At 40.6% G+C, this 10767-nt stretch overlaps 1 long non-coding RNA gene across 1 annotated transcript in view; it reads left to right on the top strand.

Moving 5' to 3' along the window:
* The first annotated feature begins 4591 nt into the window (after positions 1 to 4591).
* Positions 4592 to 10767, top strand: part of LOC128501858 (uncharacterized) — a 40114-nt gene continuing 33938 nt past the window's right edge. Inside the window, exon 1 of the long non-coding RNA XR_008355063.1 lies at positions 4592 to 4657. This is a non-coding gene — a long non-coding RNA (uncharacterized LOC128501858). The remainder of the gene's footprint in view (positions 4658 to 10767) is intronic.

Genomic DNA, 10767 nt, shown 5'->3' with positions numbered 1-10767 from the left:
GACAGACACAGAGAGTGGTACTGCATAACTCCCGTCACTATATATGATTTCAGACATTGACGGTGATACACCATTACTCCCATCCCTATATACTAAACCAGACACTGACAGTGGTAACGCATAACTCCCAATATCACATCAAGCAGTCCAGTTCCCGGACAAATCCTGAGCAAGTTGGTACCTCACACGAGGAGGTACGTTTTAGCCCGCCAGGCTCTCCAACTTTGAAGGCAATAGTCGGCACACATCACTGCCACATGCGATGAAAGAAAAGCCCAGCGAGCATATGCAGCATTTAAGAGAGCAGATAAAGGCAGATATCACACAACTGACAACTGACAGATAGACATATTACAACAAAAACATTGATGAATTGACAGAAGTTCATAATGAGGTATCTGACTTACAATTCACTTTAAAAGAGGAATTAGTACAACTGAAATTGAAGCTGGTGGATCCAGAGGATAGATCACGCCATAATAACATCATAATCAGGGGTATCCCTGAAAAGACTAGATTGAAAGCTCACAAGAGCAGGGCCCTCTTCTCCTTTTGTACCAATTTGTTATTGTTTGTGATTTTAATTTATTTTATCGACTTGTAACCTGCTGGAGCTATATAACTAAATGTAACGTAAAGAGACCAGCATAAAAAATCTGATTTTGTTAGGGAATTCTTCCTTGTAATCTTACATGCTGAGGATCCAAACAGCAGATATATTTATAGATCACACACAAAATGTGATCTATAGTTAGATCTAAACTAGATCTAAGTTGATAAATGCGTAACTTTAAAGAGATGTAATAACATGTATACTCTCTTTCTTGTTGCTACAAATGGGATTTATTGCATTTAACAAAACTAATTTGTTCCTGTAACATTCTTTTATAGTAGGTTACTATTTGATGTGCGGAAGAATTTAATAGTGCTTGGAACGGTCACTGTTATAAACTTTAATTTATTGGAATGCATGCATGCATCATTGTAACACATCATTTTAACAGATGTGTGACCTAAAGTATGCCCATAGCATTTCTTAAAAATATTGTATATCAATAAAAATTCAACTTAGTTTTTTTTTTTAACACTATGAAAACCCATTAAACATTATGTAATATTTGAATAAAAATATTTTACAATGCCTTGGAGTTAATAGTCCTGTTAGAGAACACCTGCTCCTGACGATTAATGAGAAGAGCTGGAGGACAGGCAGATACAGGGATGGGTTAATGGAGAAGCACACAAGAGCAATTGCTCCCAGACTCTGGCGTTCTGATGGGTCCGTACCTCTCTCCTGTACCACGAAGTGGCGATCCACAGTGAGGATGACTGCTGCAGATCGCACCCAACTATCACAAGACAAGCTCAAAACCCTTCATGAGATCCTGTCCTCTCTTGAAGTCATACAGGACTCCTCTGCTGTACCCAGTGACCATTGCCTGCTTGGCTTGCCATTCAAAGGCACACAGATAAAGAGGGAGGTTTTGAACATTGGTTACCGAAATATGAAAAGTAGTGGCGCGCTGGAGTCGTAGAAAAGATACAGTTGGAATTGGCTTTACCCTAACTAAGCTCTTCTAGACACCTCAGAAGCTGAAAACCAGCTGACATTTGTAATTTTGGACACCAAACTGGTTTATTGAGGGAGCTTTGTTTTTATTTTTAAGCCAAATATCTATAAAAATAACTACACTAGTTAAAAAAGATTTAAATTAATTGCATCCAATGCATTAGTACACTGCAGTAGGTGCAAGCCTACATTACACCAATAAATTGTAACAAACCTCTCCTAAGATTTGGTACTTATGGTTGTAGATGAAGTCAAAAGACTATTAGACTACAACAATAAAAAAAAGTTAATGCGCATGGGAATAAGGTGATCTTTTTTATGTTCACATTTTCTATGCTTTTTTATGTGTGTTTATTTGGTACAACATTATGAAACTCCAGCAATTGTATATTCTTACGTTTAAAAGTGAAGCGGATACTCGTGAAATAATGGATATAACTGTATAATTTTCACACCTCACCATAATCTGGTCAGTAATACAAGGTCACACACTGCAACACTGCTATGCTGTAAATACCCTTTGGAGGACCATTTGACTAATGATGGTCTATGAAGAAAGTCTTGAAAAGTACTACATAAACAAGGGGTGTCCAAGTTTTTTCAGCAGTGGGCCACTCCATCAGAAATGTATATGTGCGTGGACCGCACTCATTTTTCACTGAGAGAAAATATGGCCTTTTAGCTTTATAATGCATATTAATACAAGGTTAATTTGGCGATAATGAAAAAAGCAGTGGACAAAAAGTTTTTTGATCAACTTTTATGTCATTCTATCGATACTAAATTACTTAAACAGTAAAACAAAGTCAGTCCACAAACCATTTAGAACAAGTTTAGCCAAAAAAGACTGCACAAGGCTGAAGCACACTGTGAGTAGAAGCTGGATTTAAGATGGCTGATGCACAATGGAGGTAGGGCTGAATTATGAGCATCATGGGCCTGGTGCTGAGGATTTTGGTGGCCATTTTTTGTACTGATTTATGTGATGCTTCAACCACCCTGTTGTGTGCTTATAATCCTCAGACACCCCTTTTTTGTATTATTTAATTGTTGCCCCAAGGCAGCCCCCCTTTGAATATGGGTCCCCTTCCATCTATCACCCTAAGCATTTTTTGCTGGCTTCCTTCCCCTGCAGACTGCTCTCTTCCGACAAGGTCTGCCTGCTCCCCGTCATGAGAAACTCTTCTGTGTGAGCCCTTGAGCGTTACATCACATTTGAGCCCTGTGTGGGACTGCTTTTTTAATCCCGCTCCCGTTGATTTTTTTTACCACTCCCGCCACATTTGTGCTCAATCCCGCCACATTTGTGGCCAATTAAGCCCAACTCCTTACCTGAACTGCAGATTTCCTGCTCAGTCCCGCAAGGCTGCCCTCGAGTTGCTCCCTCACAGCATCTCTTCTCCTGCTCCCCCCAGGAACAAGGCGGAGTCACGGGAAGTGACGTCACATCATGTGACTCCGTTTTGTTCCTGGGACCAGCAAGAGAGGAGACACTGTAAGGGAGCAGCCAGTACAAAGGGTGGTGGGGGCATCAATACACAAAGGGAGAAATGCTAGCTTGGTGCATTACATAAAAATCAATATACAAACGTGTGGGGGCATACATGCACAAAGAGAGCTGGCTGGGGGTATAAATACACAAGGTTGTGGGGGGATACATTGATACTAAAAGGGATTACCGGGATCCGCAGGTACAGTGCCTGACCGCCCGCAACCCCAGCAAGACCGCCCGCAACGTTTTCCCAATGCAGTCCTCTACATCACATCTTCAAAGGGGGCGGGACAAAGAGCCTCACTAAGGCACTGGGGGGCATGGGGCCTGCACGCAATGCCATCTATGTGTGTGGCTGGGAAATCTCACGCGGGCCGCACATTGGACACCCCTGACATAAACTGTGCCATGAAGCCAGCAGCATAGACAGAAATGGGAGCTACAACCATACCCTGGAAACTCTTGAGTGTAGGGACAGATTCTCAGGGTCACACAGACTGGAATGGAATGGACGTGACCATATACCACTTCCACGTGGTGATTTTCTTCCAGTACGTTATGGTTCATAATTAATTGAACCTTTAAATAACAGGTCAGTGTTTCCATGAGGACAGGTATTAGAGCCTTTTAGTTGACACATTTGGCGAGCCAGTACATGGAATCTTCAAGATGAGTTATTAAGAGGGTAATATTTCAAGAACCTCAAGGTCATCTGATGTTCCGGGGTATGGTAGCAAGAACAAACCGCAGTTTATAGTGGTGACGTTAGCGTTAACTTATTTTAATGTAGCTTTAACTAGTGACATGTTGGCAGTGGGAAATGCGAGAATGCATAGCACATTTCCAATGTTCCAATCAACTCTCACACAATACTATTTGCTCTATGTGGGGTCCAAATGGATTCTAATGACTAATGAAAGCCTAACCACATGAATTATACATTGTGCAAGAATGTTCAGCCCTTTCTTGAATGAGAAAACCTGAGTAAATCGAGATCACCAGCTTTGTTGGCAAGGCATGCCAAGCTACCTACAGGCCCACTCTCCCTGCTCAGTGCAATGGGATTGTGCTCTGCTTTCTCTCCCCCAGAAAACTTTCTAGACTCCTGAGACCTGCCCCAACAGGGAGTCCAAACTCCAGCACTTTCTCTTCCACAATCCTCCTTGCACCATTTTGTCCAGGGACTCTTTCTCCCTTCACCCCACTGACACGCAGTCTGCCATTGGAACGCCATTCTCTTGCCTCACGCTCCCTGCAGCTAGTACAGACAGACTGTACCCTTGGACTCATTTCACCCCTCTCATAAATCTCTCTAACTGGCAGCGCTCACTACATGCTTTCCTCACTTAACACCCTCACTCCTGCTGGTAGCCAGTACTCGGGAACCTCTCTCTCTCTCCCGTGTAATTCTCTCCACATTCTGCCCCTCTCCCCCTCCTCCCTCAAACACAATCAAGCAGCCTGTGTTTGGGACTTCTTTCAGAGGCTGGTGCAGCGGAGTGATTCTAGTTGCTTTAGCGCCTGGCGGAGGTATCCTTTCCGTGCCTGCCTGTCAACCCGTCCCCATAGAGACCGCCCGGAGCCGCCGCCGTGCAGTTAAGTAACCCATTCTATATCTTTGTTGAAGGACACCGTCATGTCACCGGTGCCTTTATACCGGGACTCGGGGAGATTTGAGGGTGTTTTGAGTCGTGCTGTTTGTAACGACGTTTAAGGTGGTGGTAGGGAGTGATTATTATGGACCCCTAGCTACAGATAGCGTGCTGTGAAATGCAGTATATACTGTTTGCACTAGGGGGGTTCGCCCAGAGAGCCGCAGACACTAGCCCGAGGAGCTTGCACTCCAGTGTTTCTGTAGCACAGCGTACACACACAATACCTACTGACAGTGCACGGACGCTGTACACTTAAATACTAGAAGGGCAGTAAGTAGGAGATGCATTCCTTGTTCCCAAGAACTGACAATCTAATCTGTAATCTTGGGTGTGACGTGTAAATGTGTTAAACGCAAAGGTCAATCAAATCTTTAAATTAACAGTCTGTTGCCTGAAACACTTACCAATCCAATTTGTTTAAGAAACATATATATGGATTTGCCTGGATACACATCCAGTTTCCATGAGTGTGGGCGCGCTGGTCTATTGGTTGTTCGATATGCTCTCGGAATTATTTAGTTTGCAAAAAAAATTATTAGGCTGATGCCTCCTGCACGTTAAATAAGACATTATGGGAAAAGTAGAAATTGTCTATTGTTTGTTCTTGGTACACAAGTGTGTTGATATATGGTGTGAAAATACATGCGTTGTTACAATGTTTATTACTTGTGTATTGTATTCAGTAAAGATATCAAAAATATATAGCTCGTCCAGTAAATTTGTCTAATATATAGACCCATAAGTCAGCCCTATTAAGTATGAAAAAGAACTTGGCGTCTGTCTGGGTGACAGTCGAACAATAAATCGGATGACTTTTTTAAAGAAAGGAGGCATAATGGTGTATTTAGGTATTCTTACAATGACTACCGGAAATAAGAGGATGTTTAGAGGGCAAGAACTGTTGTGATATCCCATTAATGATGCAGGTAGTATTACAGAGCAAGATGTCAGGAAATGGAGGAATATGTGGTGTCAGGAGGATTACTTGCCTCCTATTCAGCAAACTGCTGAGCAGGGGCTTTAACATGAAGAACCCCTGAAATAAACACACTGACATGGATAATCCCTTTGTTTTTGATCTTTGAACACAGATCGCAGGTCAAAAATGTTTATTTTTGTGCATTGCCTGAATATATTGCCCGTCAACCGGCCGTAATAATGCAGCCAAATCTAATTGAATGGTTTCACTATTTGAGTCCACACAGTTGGCAGCCTTTTGCATTGGAAGCGTCCAATACATTTGTTAGGCTGTGGTTTAGTAACAATAATCAGTTTAATTTTGATGACCGAGCCTGGAACTCTCTTGAAGATTGAATTCTCAAGTGGTCTAGGACTATAATACAGTCTGGAGACACAGCTAATGCAATTCCTTCAGCGATATATCGTTTTGATGGAAATGCTTGTGATAGCGCAGGGCTAGTTCTTTGGGCTAGAATGTTTCCACTCCAATCTAATGTTTTGTTTTAATCTTGGTGTAAACGCCAAGGTAATAGTTTGTGTAACCTGATGAACGCAGCAGGAAGTTTATTGTAGACGCTGTTAAAAATGGTTCAAATTACAACCGTTGACCGTTAAGGAAAATACATTTATTGTAGTTGATGATTTAATAACAGGGCTTTGAAATAGCCTTTGTTGATGCTTGAATACTGCTGTATCTAAGGTCATGGTCCTTTCCTAGCATTGCTTAGAATTAAAGAATATGTTAATGTATTTGGTGCTTCTTAATGAGACGACAAACCCAAGCCTGCCGTAAAATGCTTTGCCTGATAAAACATAAGTTAGTGTAGGGTTAAACATAATAAAACATAGTATTTTTTTTCCACAAAGAAGTTGTACTTTAACTGCTATTATGTATGGGATGCCTAGGGGTAAGAGAGGAGTGCAGGAGTTATATCAGCCTGTTGCCAGGATCTGTACCGTTACATCACTGGTGTGGTCTTGTCACTTGCCTTGTGATCAACATCTTAAAACATAGGCAGTGCTATCTGGTCCTTGGAAACCCATCCTGCATGCAGTGCAGGATTTTATGATCTCTTTCTATTCTTGATGAGGGGCTTCCAATCATAATTGTGCAAGCTCTCCTTTTGAGGATACCCCAGACACATATGTCGTGAGGGTTTCTGGTAACAGCCTTTGAGGATTTATTTTATTGAACCAAGTCACTGAAAAAAACCCTTAATTGTTCACAGATTTTAATGCTGCCAAGCTTTGTGTCTTTTTGAGTCCTGTCCTTGGGGAGTTACTGCTTATGATCTGCAAACAATGTCATAGGGACATGGTTTGTCATCGTGGAAAAATACTGGCACTATGTTGAAAAATAGTATAGGTTTTTAGAAAGGGGATGACTTATTGCTTCTATTCCCAAGCCAAAGATTTGCTTATTCACTGCCTGTTGGTGTTATTATTATATTTATCTTTATTATGCACTTTAGTTTTGTTTTGGGGCTTTAGAACAAATGGCTATGTTTTATTTTGAAGCCGACATAGTACATCATTCCCAGCTACAGGTAATCCATCATTGTTGAACATTAGGGATCTGTGCGTTTTCCAATTTTGGAATATCTGCCTGTCAGCAGAAGAGTGTTTCATTTGTCTTTGCCAACTGGGTGAGCACAGCTGTATCTCCTCTGGTCTTGAAAGAGTTAAGGGCAAGGTTTGCTAAACTGCGTGTTTTTATTAGTCGGCTGTCATTTGCATGGTGCAACACAATGTTGATACAGACAGAGCAGAGATCTTACAGAAATTCAAAGCAAACACGAAAAGGGAACACTAGGAAAAGAAAAAGCCTCTTGTGGGAATATGCTAGCTCTGCAGAAATTAGTAATGTTCAGTGATGTCCCGGAGGTGAGAGAAAGTCCTGTGAGGCAGCTGCTAGAGCTATCTCCTGGGAGTCCCAGAATTACCACTGAAAGGAGAAATTCAGGCCTCTCTCTCTCTTACTTGCTTAGGATTCAGAAGCAGCTTTTGTTTAGATAAGAATGAGAGGTGCCCTGGAGCTGATATTTGCTTTTCCTTTTTTTTTTCTTTATCTCATCACATGTCACAGTGCACGTTAGCATGGTGAGCTAGATCGTTTGTTTTCCACAGTAAATCACGTAACCCTTGATGTTCATTTGGTTAACACTTTCCGCGCTGGAGGAGAACATTGCAGCTGTGTTAATGTGCACATTTTCTTAATTAATCAATGTTCATTCAGTATACCCATTTGCTGGAGGCGTGTTAAAAGTCTGCGGGTAGCCCTAATATATTATGGCACGGAATTGGTTATCTGATTTAATTAATCTCTATGAAATCAGAAGGCGAGTATTCAGTAAATGCCCAGAGACTGAGTACTGTGTCCGCTAATACTTTTCTTAATAACTCCCACCATCTTTAAATAGATTTGTCCTATAAATGTGGATGAACGCAGGGCTTGACAAACCCCGGGCCATCACAAACCACTTTCTGTCTCCCAGGGTTTTGCGGGACAAGGGGGGCCACCATTGTGTATCCGGCACCCTAAGTTTTCCTACAATGGCAGAAAATATGAAGGGGTAGTGTATGTAACTGTATACTGTATTGTCAGTGTGTGTGTATAATATACCGGTGTATATATATATAATGTAATATATATATATATATATATATATATATGTATGTATGTGCTGGAGTCTGTGTTTGTTTATACTGTTATGTCAGAGTCAGTGTGTATGTGTGTATATGTATAGTGCTAGAGTCAGTGAGTGTGTGTAAATGTGTAGTGCCAGAATCAGTGTGTATGTGTGTCCATAGTGTTAGGGTGTCTTTTTATATATGTATATTGTAGCTGATGTGTGAATGTGTATAAGAGCGTAGCGTTAGTGTGCTTGGTGTTGTATATGTTTCAGTATAGCATTAGCATGTTAGCATGAGTGTTACTGTAAGGTGTTAGTGTTTGTGAGCATAAGATGTGACCATGTGTGTGTTATTGTATGTAAGTGTAAGACAATTTTTCTCATATAAGCTTGAGTCTTTATGGTGTAAAATACCCCTTACCATGAACCGCAGTACCGTACAAAGTGGTGGAGCATTGAATAAAGGTATGTTTTATGTTGTATTGCCAGGGAGGCAATATATGAAAATAAAAATATTGTGGAAGAAAAATGTTTGCTTCTATTTTTTTTGTCTTGCTCCTATATACAAACCAAATTTGTCGACCCCTGGTTGAACATGCAGGTAGATTGCCCAACATATCGCAGGGTAGATACACATAAAAAGGAATTACATATATATGTGTGTGTGTGTGTATATATATATATATTACAAATGTCACTCTGGGGCATCTGCTTTTGACCCTCACTCCCATTATCCTTGGCTAAGGGTGTTTGGAGTTGTAATACTTAGAAGCTTATCAACCTATTTTTACCTTAAAAAAATGAATACATATATTTTTTAAATAAAATATTGTTCTTTCTGGGGTTTTTTTTTTATTTTTCTTTTATTGGGGGTTAGAGTTGGGGGACACCTTGACCTCAACCGGGAAACAGGCTTTTCATTTGCCAGCTGACAATCACAACATCATGTTAGCTTTCGCAACATACACCGGTCACCCTGGTAGCTGCCTACACCAAGGATCTGATCGCTGCCTAAAGGCATTAATCGTTTTTTTCAAATTTTTTTTTACTCCCTTAAAAGCGGCTGATCGTCATAGACCAATCAGCAGGCTTCTTTCCTCCCAGATGGAGCCCCGGTGTCTTCAAATTAAATGGATGTCTTGTGGATACCCATAAGCATGCTAGATTTCCAACCAGGGAGGTAAGGAAGCCCTGCTATACTATAGAAAAAGTATTTTTTAGTAATTGCTTGCACAGCAGGGAATGTACAGCTACATAAGAGAGAGGTAGTTAAACTACTGGGCCAGTTCCTACGTAGTGGCACTGGGGGGATTCAGATACATGGTTTGTGATTCAACTCCTTGACTAAACCCTAAACAGCGATTGGGAATTCTAGACTGCGACCACTAAGTAAAAATATACACTGAAATCAAAAATAACTTTTACTAAGTGATTCAATGGGACTCACAACATTTAATGCATATGTTTTTACATCTTAGGACATGGAAAGAATCCATAAAACAGCGACAATTCAACCATTTCAATGCAATTATGTGTGGATTGATTTAGAAGTTACATGTATTATTATTATTTGATTTATATAGCGTGTTCTTGTGCAGCGGGGGCACAACAATTTAGATTTACAGTCACAAAAGTTGAAGAGGGCCTTGCTCAGACAAGTTTCCAAATCTGTATGTTTATATTACAAAACCACATTCACAATCACTTAAAAGAGTATTTTATTTTTGTCCCAGTATTGTATGCATACATGTAAATGTTATTATTATATCAGTTGATACATTAGTAGCTGCAAAAGCATAACATATTAATTTAGCACAGAAGTAAGTATACAAAATAAACATTGGCAAACAGAAAAATGATGGCTGTGGCGCACTGGTTGTGACCGTGTCCTGCGGTAATGTCGGTTAGACATATTCCCTATAATGCCCAGTGGTCTGGACTTGTGATTATGAGATGAACGCTAAATGCGCATGTGCGTTTGAGTAGTTAGCAGTGCAATTTCTGAATTTGTGGTCTCAGTTGAAATGCTTACTTGTAAGTTTGATTTTGGTGCCCAATCTTCCTTTTTAGCAAAAGCTTGAATGAAGCCCAAGATCTATTTAAAAGTAACTAATTACATGCATCACAACATAAGTCTGTGTCTGGCATGATAGCGCACTAAGTGCTCTCTCTGCTGACTTGCAGCTTGTCATTAATTCACTGGCCATTTAAAGAGCTTTTGGAAACAAATCTATAGGGCTTATTCCCTAAAGTAAAAGTGTGCAGGAGAGCTATGGTTACAACTGCCCTTCTTTGCTATTCATTATGAAGGGACCACATTGGCATTTTTCTCTAGCTAAGCATCCCCTTTATGTATAAATCATGTGCAAAGAGACGTTTTATATGACTATGGATTTATCAATGCATTATGCAGGGCCAGCCAGGGTTGAAACTACAACCCTCTTGTTAACTCTACCT

This window comes from Spea bombifrons, chromosome 1 (genome assembly GCF_027358695.1).
Source record: "Spea bombifrons isolate aSpeBom1 chromosome 1, aSpeBom1.2.pri, whole genome shotgun sequence".
Classification (NCBI taxonomy): Eukaryota; Metazoa; Chordata; class Amphibia; order Anura; family Pelobatidae; genus Spea; species Spea bombifrons.
Note: the sequence above shows the minus strand (reverse complement) of the source record. Positions and strands in the feature narration are given on the sequence as shown.